Genomic DNA, 12,868 nt, shown 5'->3' with positions numbered 1-12,868 from the left:
CTATCTCTCCCAGATATATAAACACATGCACATGAAAACAACAAACCTACGTGGTGTGAAATGCCAACGAGAAAAGCTGCATACTAAGCTATGACTTTTTTGTCCATTTTCGGACGACATACTAAACTATTACATTTTTTTCTCTTTTTCAGACGACATACTGAACTATGACTTTTTTTTTCCTTTTTCTGACAAAAAAATGACGGTTGTCATGACACATTGTGTTTTTGTATTTGTTCCTTTTGCTCCACCTTGTGGCAGGTTAAGGTGTTACACAGCATCGACTGTTAGTGTTCTCTGAGTGGTCATTTGAGATCACATGACTCAGATCAACCAGGAAGAATGAAGCTGGAAGCTTAGTCTTCTCCATGCGGTCAGCTAGAAAGCTTCTCTCCTTTTTCTTTTCTCGTTTGTGCCTTGGAAACGCATTGCTTGTAAGTTCATTCATTCTTTCGTGTGTTTGAGTAGGTGTGCATATAAATAATTTGAAATTCATATGCTTAAGTTAAAATGACTAGTTGGTGACTATTCCATCTGCTAAGCCTGTCGAGGTTAAAAAGAGTAAGCAAAGCTGAATGTAGCTTCCTGTCAAGACATGTACATAAGCAATGTAAATTCATTCATGCTGTGTATGTTTGTGACTAAGAGCTCTGTAAATTTGTGTTTGTTGCAGTTTTACATAAAGAATGGAAAGAAGAGAAACTGCCTGGAACTTTCTCTGAATCCTGTCTGTTAGCTATCTGTCAGTGGTTTGTAGATGGTACGGGTATCAGGGACAGAATAACGATTTTTGTACATTTTCGAACGAAATACTAAACTTTGACATTTTTTGTCCATTTTAAGACAAAAAGTTACGTTTTTTGTACATTTTCGACGACATACTAAACTATGACGTTTTTGTCACATTTTGGGCGGTATACTAAACCATGTCATTTTTGTGACATTTTGAACGTCATACTACACTATGATGTCTTTGTGACATTTTAAACGACATACTCAACTATCACGTTTTTGTCGTATAATGGCTGACATCCTAAACTCTGACATTTCGGACTACATACTAAGCTATGATATTTTTTGTGACATTTTGGATGCAATACCAAACTATAACCTTTTTACACATTTTGGACGACATACTAAACTACGACATTTTTTGTGACATTTTGGACAACATACTACAATATAACATTTTTGTGACATTGTGGACGACATACTAAACTGTGAGGTTTTTGTCATATTTCGGACGACATACTCAACTGTGACATTCTGGACGACATACTAAACTATGAAGTTTCTGTGACATTTTGAATGAAATTCTAAACTGTGATGTCTACGTAGCATTTTGGACAACATACTAAACTATGACACTTTTGTGACATTTCAGACGACATACTATGACATTTATGTGACATATTGGACGACATACTAAACTATGACATTTATGTGACATATTGGACGAAATACTAAACTATGACGTTTTCGTGAGATTTTGGACGCCGTACTAAATTAAGACGTTTTAGTGACATTTTGGACCACATACTCAACTATGACATTTGTGTCAAATTTCGGACGACATACTAAAATATGACATTTTTATGACATTTTGGACAACATACTAAACTATGACGTTTCAGTGATATTTTAGACAACATACTAAAAGATCACATTTTTGTGACATTTTGGACTAGCAGCCTGGAGACACATTTGAAGAGCCGAAATTTTGTAAGTTCCTTTTTAACTCCACAACCTTATTTGCCTTTGGTTTTTTTTTCCATGTTCGAAGTTGCAATCTTAACGTCATTCATAATCTGCACCAAGACTGTAATTTGTAATTGATGGCATTAATTCTGCATTAAACATACACATGGTGCAAGACCATGTACGAATGAATCATGGTCACAGTGATTACGTACATGATCTAATTAGTATTGTTGTGACAGAAGTTTTGGGTGATTGGAGATGTCTGTTGATTGAGGCCAAATTCATATTAGTTTCTGCATTGATACATGATAAACAGGTTGTGTGGAGTGTTCACAGATGAGCCTTGTCTTATGAAGATGGAGCAGTTGTGTGGTTTAAGCATTTAACCAATACAGCAAAAATGCATGTTTCTCCCAACCCACAGTTTTATTTTTATTAAAGTTTAATGATACAGATCCTACGCTTCGCATTTTCTTCTTTTTCTTCTACTACTGATTGTCTGTCTTCTCTTTCCCACTCACCTGGTTGTCAGTCTTGACTCACATATTTCTCGCAACTGTCTTTTTATCTAATCAATCAACTCTTCTCTCTGATTTGATTCCTTTTCAGACCATGTACTGTGCATCCTCTGCCACCTACAGCATTATCATTATTTATAGATTGCCTCTGCAGTTTTAATCAAGGAGGTTCCATCATCCATGTGGTGCCTCTTCATCACGAACAGCAAATATGCTCATGCTGTGAGCAGAGAACGTGCCCTGATCCTCATGTTTGTGGCTCTGCATTCACCAAATCATCTCTCTGTATCTTAACTGATAATGAATATTATTATCAATTCATTCTTTATTTTAATTGTGTAATTTGTGATACCACACTGGGACTAATTTCTAATTATCAGTGCCCATAATAATAATATTTAGAGGTGAAATAATATTTCACCAGCTAGGAAAATAATACAGACAAGTCATAAAACTGTCAGAATTTAAAAGACACATTAAAAACACACAACACAGGGTTAGAACAGGGAGAAACATCATTGAAAGAAATTAAAGACAGTAAAAAGAAAGTTAAAACAAATTAATTGCTAGAGTAAATTAAATTGGCTTGCCTGTTACGAGGGGAGCTGGAGAACTCAGAGCAGACACGGAGAAACTGGCAAACTGGTGAAATCAGGAAAGGATTTTATTTAACCAGAAAGCTAAAATAATACATAAAGGGAGAACTGAAATGGGGGAAATCAAACTAAACCAGGCAACTACTCAAACACTATGAACTCAAAATGGAAGATCACAAAACTAAACTGAATTAACAGAACTAAGCTAAGGAAAGGAACTCACAAACCAGGGGAAAACTAGGCGGAAGAGACAGGGAAGCAAGCTCAGGGAATCCGGGTGGAGAGGAGTACAGTCCAAATAAATCCAGGAGGCAGGGGGGAAACGAAGCCCAAAAGTGAGCAGAGTCTCTGAAGGGATGCGAAATAATGAGCCGGTGAGGTGTAACTGAACGCAGAGAGCTTAAATAGCTGGAGGTAAGGTGGAGAACAGGTGAGTTGAGTTCAGCTAATTACGGGAGCTGAAACTTCCTGCAGTAATCAGCAGGTAAAGTGCAGGCTGGTGAAGCAGGGAGAGCAGGAGGGCGAGTGACAGGGAGAGAGACATGAGGGAGAGAAGACAGACCGAGGAAGCCAAAAAAGAGATCAAAACAGAAACACATCAGGAAACAAGAAAGGAGGAAGGAAAGACAGGGGCCAGAGCAAGATCCTAACATTGCCGGTAAAAGTAAGTTTTAATACATAGTGGGAGGCGGTGGAACAAAACTAAAACAGGAGTGATGTTCTTGCACTTCTTGGTTCTGGTTAACAGCCAGACAGTTGAGTTCTGTACATTAGATCTCTTTCTCTCGCTCTCTCCTATACTGTAATTCCTGTTGACTATGTCAGAGGGATAATTTGATATCGATCATTTGGATAATTTAAATCAGTCTACTCAAAGTCGTGTAAAAACAGTTACGTTTCGTTATTTAATATGACACTTTTGGAAACGATGCAATGGTTCTGAGAAATGACTACCTAACTACATACATTATTTTTGTTATAATTCATGATGCTACTTATGCATGTAAATGAGACATTTTTCAATATAATGCAATAAAACACTTAAAAATGAGTTTATACCATAGAATTAGAAGATCTCTGGCTTGCTTTCATAACGTCACAAAGACATGGTTTGTCAGATAATTACTTTATTTCACCAGATGTAGTTTCTTTTCACTGTTGAACGTCTTAAATGCACCATTGGTTTTAAATCTGGGATTGATATAAAAGGGAGAGAGGTGCTTGAGTGAATACGGCAACTTCACTCATTTTAATACAGATTTTCTCTTTTTTTACCACAAGCTAAAGAGCAGGAAAGGCAAAGAAAAATAGCTTTGTATGCTTTTTCATTTAACTGGTCCCAAGAGGATATAGGTGTCTTTTGGTTTTTGATGCTTAATTAATTATGCGGCCCTCACTGCAGAGGATCCGAGTTGCACAGTGGAGTCTATTCGTATATCCTACGGAGTAAATTACCTTACACTTTAATACCGCTGCCCACTGCTCTGTAGGTCCTTAGGAATGAGCAGCACCATAGTAGGCAAAAGGCAAAGTGTTGGCTCCATTTTGAGAGCTAACATGGTTTAAAGAGCAACTTGCAGGTTGCATCTCTGCAAAATGACCGTCTGAAAGGTTGCTGAATGATTTTGTGCTTTACAAGCCACTGAGGCAAGAATCTGAACAATGCTTTTAAAAACACTTTTCACAATGAAGCAAATTCCTTCATACAAGCAAGTTGAGCAGTTTTTGCAGTCATTGTCACATTTGTTAGTTTAGTGTTTTGCACATTGCACAGTGGATAATTCTAAAACTATCTAACATAACCTTGATGTGTCATAGTTTTCTTTCAGAGTGAACAATAGGTTAAAAAAAGTAAGATTTTTTTTTTTAACAGACTTTAGATAGAATAAAGGTAAGGATGCGATTGAGGTAAATGAGCAGTAAAGTCACTTGAATTCAAATTACCCAGGTGTTCAACCTCTGATGTCCTTCACTTCTCCATTTATTGACTACTGAACCAGAAAGCCAACCACCCAATACAAACAGGACTTCACAAACAAGTGTGATTACTCAGCTTATATTAAACTTGTCCGTGTGATAGTTTATCAAATACTGACCTTCTCTCTTGAGATACTGGTCACTTTTTATTGACTTCTCTAGAGACACCTACGAATGCCAATCACTTCATGAACTCTTTGTTAAGCTTCCCTGATGGCCTCAATAAGCGGTGTTGTAGTCAATTGTTGTGAGTCTTTTTTTCTCCAATTGTTCATTATATATTTTTCATCATGGTGAATTATTGGATTTGTGTAGACTGCACTCATTTTATTTTTGCCCGTTTCTTGAGAGGAAGAAAAACAGCGCCAACGTTCCAGTCTGCTGGGGAAAAGACGGGACTAAACTGCTGCATCGGTTATGAAAAAAAAAAAAACGACTGCACGCGACAGGACAGGAGGCTTGTGTTCCCAGTGATATGATGGAATTCAGAAAGGAATATTGATGCTGGGACCATGTGAGACTGACAGCTGGTGTTCCTTCACTGCACACAGCTGCTTCATCAGTTCCTCTGTCAGCCCGTGGTAGCAGATGGTTTCCAGCCTTAAAACAGTCTACAAAGCCCCAAAACATAAAAATGGCCAAAATATTTGATCAATATTTAATTGAGTACAAGCCAATGCAAAACCCGGCTGCTTTGTGTTTTGTTCAGCTCTCTGTATCAGCTGCTGCTCTGTGAAGAGAGGACAGATTCTGCATTGTCTTGCTCTTGTTAATTAGCAGTTGGTAATCTGTTTTAAGTGCATTTTTGCAACCATTGGGAATAAAGTATGAATGAGAAAGTGTTTAGTGCTGAGGCCCCGCTGAGTGAATGTGGTGCCCGAGTCAGAAAGTATCATTGCTGACATGACAGCTGAGGTTCTGAGAAACTGAAAAGCTATCCGACTGTAAACACTTGTAGACAGCATTTATCTCCAGCAGTGCAGGATGAAAAAAAATGCAGTGTAAGGCTGTCGGTCTTGTCTCCGGACTTTTTACTGAGAAGCCAGACTGCAGAGTGGTGTTCAGAGCTTGCTGCCAGACTGAAATACAAAGTGAGGGCATTGTCTCGATTGAGCTCTCCGTGATTGTAATTTGCTGTAATTAACCAGCATGTGAGATGCTGTTAATTTTCTCCTAAAGATTTAGCAGTCACTCTGGCGCTGAGCTGAATAGACAAACCTGTGGGCTCCCTGATCACATATTCAATATTGCTGGGAAACCGCTGCATTGCTTTCTGAATTGCAGTGTCCAGGGAAAGGCAGACACATCTAATTCCTCAGAGCAGCATATACATAGAATCATGCCTCCCCTCATGATGCCTGCTCCATATCTATATCATGCACATTAGCTGGCAGCAAGCCAATGGTTTGCATCCACACACATCCAGAAGTTTTGCCGGTCCTGGGTAAACTGTGTTTCCTTGAAAGATACTCTATGCATATGCGAAGTAACGTGTTGACAGCTTGGCCGAAGTAAAGGAGGTGAGGTGAATTATTGATGTCCTGTAATAACCAGAACTGACTTTATGACGGTTGTAGATTTGGTTTAGTGCATCTGATATCCTCTTTTCTGAAAATCCCCCAACTGTTTTTTCACTAACAATGCTCAAAAAGCCTTAACATGCACTACATCTAGTGTTTCTTCAGATCCTTTCAGCGATTTCTCTGTGATGCACAATTTGCACTGACCTTTGCTATCATCGTGCTATACTTTGAACTATCCACAGATTTAGATTCAGAACTTTCGCATCTTGATGAGACTTCATGTAGCTATCTGGTATATATATATAGAGAGAGAATAACTGATTAGAACTAATGGCTATGCAAGTGGGTATGGCTATATATTAGGTAAGCTTTAGTTTTGTGTATTTTTTTTGGGGAAAAAAAGCCAAACCAATCCCAACCTGCCCAAATTTTGTAGTGAATGAGCTTCATTCAGGTAGAGTTTACTGCAGGGTCTGTCTTATTAAATTTCATTAGGCTGTGATCAGAATGAAGAATCATATTTCTTATTGAGGTCAAAGATTCAGTTATTATTATAATTCAGCTATGGTGTCTGACTCTTTAGGGGAATGCAGGCAGTGGACAAAAGAGCAACACTGCATTGTCCTCCACTGCACCGGGCTCTCTTTCCAGATCATGCTGTAGGATGAGCAAAACTGAAGTGGTTGCCCACAATCTTGCACACGTTCATGATTTAACACAGGACATCAAGTGATACCAGCGCAGAATTTATAGTGCAGGCGTAGACCAATTCAACAGTTCATACTGATATTAACCTAGAACAAAGAAATGACAAATTCCCTCTCATTTGTTAATGATAAATCTGGTGATAAACAATTAGGTTGTTGCCACATTGTGAAATGAGGTAATACCACATGGGGACATGTTCACTATAAATGACCTACACAAAGACTATCAATTTGCACTGTTGAGAAAAAATAGCCAATCTCCGATCTTGCAGGGATCATGCAAGAAAAACAGATGTTATGGATGGTGCCTGTGAGTCAGGGTCAGAGGGGCTAAGATATAGGTGTTACAACACTGTACACAATACACAGGGTGCAACTATTGATGTTTCATCTCAATGGATGCCCAATAAGGTGTCAGTATGGTTAGCCACCACAAGCCTCTTAATCCAATTATCTAATTACCGCCAAAATGTTAACCATCAGTCTGTAGCCTTATTGATTGGTCTCATTGCCACCATTGACTTTATGTCTCTTTCTGCTGAGCGTTCAGTTCAAGCCGTGAACATACACTACATGTTCTCTCTCGCCGGTGTATAGTGAGCACATTCTCACTTTCACAGAAATGTGTGCAAACATGCTCACAGTTACTCACATTACAGACTGCAAGATGTATTGAAAAAGCAGCCAGCTTATACAGCAAACACATTCACACGTCACAAACGTAAAACCTCCAATGCCATGACAACTACAGGATCTCTGAGCAGTCTTTTGAAACTTCTTTTTTATTAAAAAAAAGAATTTGCTACTTAGCTCTTATAATATGGCAAATAAATCATTTTTGTTGAGTTTTTTCTATTAAAAAACAACAATGACATCATAAACTGACATTTAAAGAGTTAAAACCCTGAAAAGGAATGGATATTTGGTAATTATGATAAGGATTGATGTAGCTCAAAGGAGATAAATCACTGAAAGTGAAAAATAATATAATACGTTATGTTTTTTGGCATTGTTTTTTATGTGGACGTTTTTGTCCTTCAGCACCTCAGTATAACTTTTCTAAACAGATGTCAAAGGGTTAAAATAAAAATCTGCAAAATGCCCCAAAATTATCATGCTTCAGAAGTAAAATTCACCAACTGGTCTCATTGAATCTTTTTTAAACAAAGTTGTAAAGTGCTTCAGTACCAGAAGTTTCCATCAGTACGTTCTTTCTTAGTGGAGAATTGAATAGCTTAACAACCAGTTACTTTCCTCACAGTTAAACATTCAGTTCAGTTGCTAAATGAAACTGTCAAACAAGTTAAGTATGGCTTTAACTGAACTCATTTACCTAATTTGCTTATATTGTCTCATAAACTCTCCTTTCTGTACTTCCTAATGGACCTGAAAGCACAATGGCTTGTTTCACTCTTGGACTGATAAACATTACATAATTAATAGACCTGGACACCGTCAGTCTTCACATTCCTTGTAAACAGGGCCCCTTAGTGCTGCACAACATCTACCCATAGGCTCATGTCTCTGTGTTTAAAATCAAATCTCCAGCTCCAAATCCTCTGGGGCTCCACTGCCAACACAGAGGTTCTGCTCAGGTCGTCCCAGTTCCCGGACTGTCAGGACATTCACACAGCATTTCTCTGTAGCAAACACTCTGCCTCCACCACTGTGATTATGCTGTGTACTGATTGCTTGCATTAGAACTTTCATTTGGGAAGATGTTAGACAACACTGTGGCTTAGCCCCACGGTGTCTGGTGCATGTTCGATCAGTGTTTTGTAATATTGTAATATTCTCCTGGTGTGAAATAATCACACTTCCACTGGCTTGGCCTTCACGTTTATTTACTAAAGCACAGTTAACAGAATGGGCTGCTGTTCAGTCCGTAAGCCACGCCAGCTCAGTGTTAATAAAATATAGCCTTAGTTCCAACCGAAAAGAGGCAGAACAGACACATTAACTTTCCTAAACATACCTAAAAGTCTCTTGTGACCAACAGCTGCCAATCAGCATGCACTCCGTATTAAAGGCTCAGAACATTACAATATACATGGCTGTAAAAAGAAACTTCAGAATAGCTTGAAATAACATTCATCCCAGTTTCATGAGTGCTTGTTTTGGATGTTTATTGCTGCACTCTCATTGTGCCAACAGGTTTAACTGTCATTGTCTAAGTTTTCTTAAAGCTGCTGTCCGGAGTTTCTGTTTGTTTTCAATTTATGTATCATTTTTTAACAAAGCTTAAATGTGTTAGTCTAGTTCGATACTATAATATAAAGTTAGTATAACGCAATATGAAAATTTATTCCTGAGCTCCGCCTTCCTCTCATAGACCCCCATGTTATTCCAAAAAGCGCCGGTTGCTGCTGACCAATCAAGTTCGAGCTTCAGCTTTGTCATGCTGTCAATCAACGGTTATGCGCACAGCAAGCAAGCCCATGCAGAGGTGGGCGAGCTACGCACTACGCAACCGCGCGCACATTTGTTTTGCTTGTGGAGGAGAGAGCATCAGGGCTCAGCAACTTCCAGAAAAGTTACCAATCCCACGGCTTGTCAGGCCAAGAGACTGCAGGACGTTTTTTGGCTCGGGGTGCTCGCGTCGCTCCCCGACCACGGCCTCCATAGCCCGGCTGACGCCTTCGTTTAGATGCCGTGGTCGGGGTGCTCGCCTCGCTCCCCGACCACGGCCTCCATAGCCCGCCTGACGGCTTCGTTTACACACATGGACAAAATTGTTGGTACCCCTCAGTTAAAGAAGGAAAAACCCACAATTCTCACTGAAATCACTTGAAACTCACAAAAGTAACAATAAATAAAAATTTATTGAAAATTAAATAATCAAAATCAGCCATCACTTTTGAATTGTTGATTAACATAATTATTTCAAAAAAACAAACTAATGAAATAGGGCTGGACAAAAATGATGGTACCCATAACTTAATATTTTGTTGCACAACCTTTTGAGGCAATCACTGCAATTAAACGATTTCTGTATTTGTCAATGAGCGTTCTGCAGCTGTCAACAGGTATTTTGGCCCACTCCTCATGAGCAAACAGCTCCAGTTGTCTCAGGTTTGATGGGTGTCTTCTCCAAATGGCATGTTTCAGCTCCTTCCACATATGTTCAATGGGATTCAGATCTGGGCTCATACACACGTGGACAAAATTGTTGGTACCCCTCAGTTAAAGAAGGAAAAACCCACAATTCTCACTGAAATCACTTGAAACTCACAAAAGTAACAATAAATAAAAATTTATTGAAAATTAAATAATCAAAAACAGCCATTACTTTTGAATTGTTGATTAACATAATTATTTAAAAAAACAAACTAATGAAACAGGCCTGGACAAAAATGATGGTACCTCTATAAAAGATTGAAAACTATTTGACCAGAGTGACATGATTAACTCAGGTGTGTCATTTAATTGACATCACAGGTGTTTCCAAACTCATAATCAGTCAGTCTGCCTATTTAAAGGGAGACAAGTAGTCACCCTGCTGTTTGGTGAAAAGGTGTGTATCACACTGAACATGGACAACAGAAAGCGAAGGAGAGAATTGTCCCAGGACATCCGAAAAAAAATTATAGACAAACATCTTAAAGGTAAAGGCTATAAGACCATCTCTAAACAGCTTGAAGTTCCTGTGACAACAGTGGCTCATATTATTCAGAAGTTCAAGACCCACGGGACAGTAGCCAACCTCCCTGGACGTGGCCGCAAGAGGAAAATTGATGACAAATTGAAGAGACGGATCGTTGGAATTGTATCCAAAGAGCCCAGAGCAACCTCCAAAGAAATTAAAGGTGAACTCCAAGGCCAAGGTACATCAGTGTCAGATCGCACCATTCGTCGTTGTTTGAGCCAAAGTGGACTTCATGGGAGACGACCAAGGAGGACACCACTGCTGAAAAAAACTCATAAAAAAGCCAGACTGGAATTTGCAAAAATGCATGTTGACAAGCCACAAAGCTTCTGGGAGAATGTCCTTTGGACAGATGAGACCAAACTGGAGCTTTTTGGTAAGGCACATCAACTCTATGTTCATAGACTCAAAAACCAAGCATACGAAGAAAAGAACACTGTCCCTACGGTGAAACATGGAGGAGGCTCAGTAATGTTTTGGGGCTGCTTTGCTGCATCTGGCACAGGGTGTCTTGAAAGTGTGCAAGGTACGATGAAATCTGAAGACTATCAAGGCATTCTGGAGAGAAATGTGCTGCCTAGTGTCAGAAAGCTTGGTCTCAGTCGCAGGTCATGGGTCTTCCAACAGGACAACCATCCAAAACACACAGCCAAAAACACCCAAGAATGGCTGAGAGAAAAGCGTTGGACTATTCTAAAGTGGCCTTCTATGAGCCCAGATCTGAATCCCATTGAATATATGTGGAAGGAGCTGAAACATGCCATTTGGAGAAGACACCCATCAAACCTGAGACAACTGGAGCTGTTTGCTCATGAGGAGTGGGCCAAAATACCTGTTGACAGCTGCAGAACGCTCATTGACAAATACAGAAATCGTTTAATTGCAGTGATTGCCTCAAAAGGTTGTGCAACAAAATATTAAGTTATGGGTACCATCATTTTTGTCCAGCCCTATTTCATTAGTTTGTTTTTTAAAATAATTATGTTAATCAACAATTCAAAAGTGATGGCTGATTTTGATTATTTAATTTTCAATAAATTTTTATGTATTGTTACTTTTGTGAGTTTCAAGTGATTTCAGTGAGAATTGTGGGTTTTTCCTTCTTTAACTGAGGGGTACCAACAATTTTGTCCACGTGTGTAGAAGGCCACTTTAGAATAGTCCAACGCTTTTCTCTCAGCCATTCTTGGGTGTTTTTGGCTGTGTGTTTTGGATGGTTGTCCTGTTGGAAGACCCATGACCTGCGACTGAGACCAAGCTTTCTGACACTAGGCAGCACATTTCTCTCCAGAATGCCTTGATAGTCTTCAGATTTCATCGTACCTTGCACACTTTCAAGACACCCTGTGCCAGATGCAGCAAAGCAGCCCCAAAACATTACTGAGCCTCCTCCATGTTTCACCGTAGGGACAGTGTTCTTTTCTTCGTATGCTTGGTTTTTGAGTCTATGAACATAGAGTTGATGTGCCTTACCAAAAAGCTCCAGTTTGGTCTCATCTGTCCAAAGGACATTCTCCCAGAAGCTTTGTGGCTTGTCAACATGCATTTTTGCAAATTCCAGTCTGGCTTTTTTATGAGTTTTTTTCAGCAGTGGTGTCCTCCTTGGTCGTCTCCCATGAAGTCCACTTTGGCTCAAACAACAACGAATGGTGCGATCTGACACTGATGTACCTTGGCCTTGGAGTTCACCTTTAATTTCTTTGGAGGTTGCTCTGGGCTCTTTGGATACAATTCCAACGATCCGTCTCTTCAATTTGTCATCAATTTTCCTCTTGCGGCCACGTCCAGGGAGGTTGGCTACTGTCCCGTGAGTCTTGAACTTCTGAATAATATGAGCCACTGTTGTCACAGGAACTTCAAGCTGTTTAGAGATGGTCTTATAGCCTTTACCTTTAAGATGTTTGTCTATAATTTTTTTTCGGATGTCCTGGGACAATTCTCTCCTTCGCTTTCTGTTGTCCATGTTCAGTGTGGTACACACCTTTTCACCAAACAGCAGGGTGACTACTTGTCTCCCTTTAAATAGGCAGACTGACTGATTATGAGTTTGGAAACACCTGTGATGTCAATTAAATGACACACCTGAGTTAATCATGTCACTCTGGTCAAATAGTTTTCAATCTTTTATAGAGGTACCATCATTTTTGTGAGTTTCAAGTGATTTCAGTGAGAATTGTGGGTTTTTCCTTCTTTAACTGAG

The 12,868-nt window shown here is 39.4% G+C and overlaps 1 long non-coding RNA gene across 1 annotated transcript; it reads left to right on the top strand.

Annotated features, from left to right (window-relative positions):
• Positions 1-330: 330 nt before the first annotated feature.
• On the top strand, positions 331-2,158 carry LOC127534529 (uncharacterized). The gene is made up of 2 exons (XR_007942684.1): positions 331-434; positions 674-2,158. It is a non-coding gene; the product is annotated as an uncharacterized LOC127534529 (long non-coding RNA).
• Positions 2,159-12,868: the final 10,710 nt, after the last annotated feature.

The sequence above is a fragment of the Acanthochromis polyacanthus genome, chromosome 6 (genome assembly GCF_021347895.1).
Source record: "Acanthochromis polyacanthus isolate Apoly-LR-REF ecotype Palm Island chromosome 6, KAUST_Apoly_ChrSc, whole genome shotgun sequence".
NCBI lineage: Eukaryota > Metazoa > Chordata > Actinopteri > Pomacentridae > Acanthochromis > Acanthochromis polyacanthus.
The sequence above is the reverse complement of the archived record's forward strand: the minus strand, read 5'-3'. Positions and strand labels throughout refer to the sequence as shown.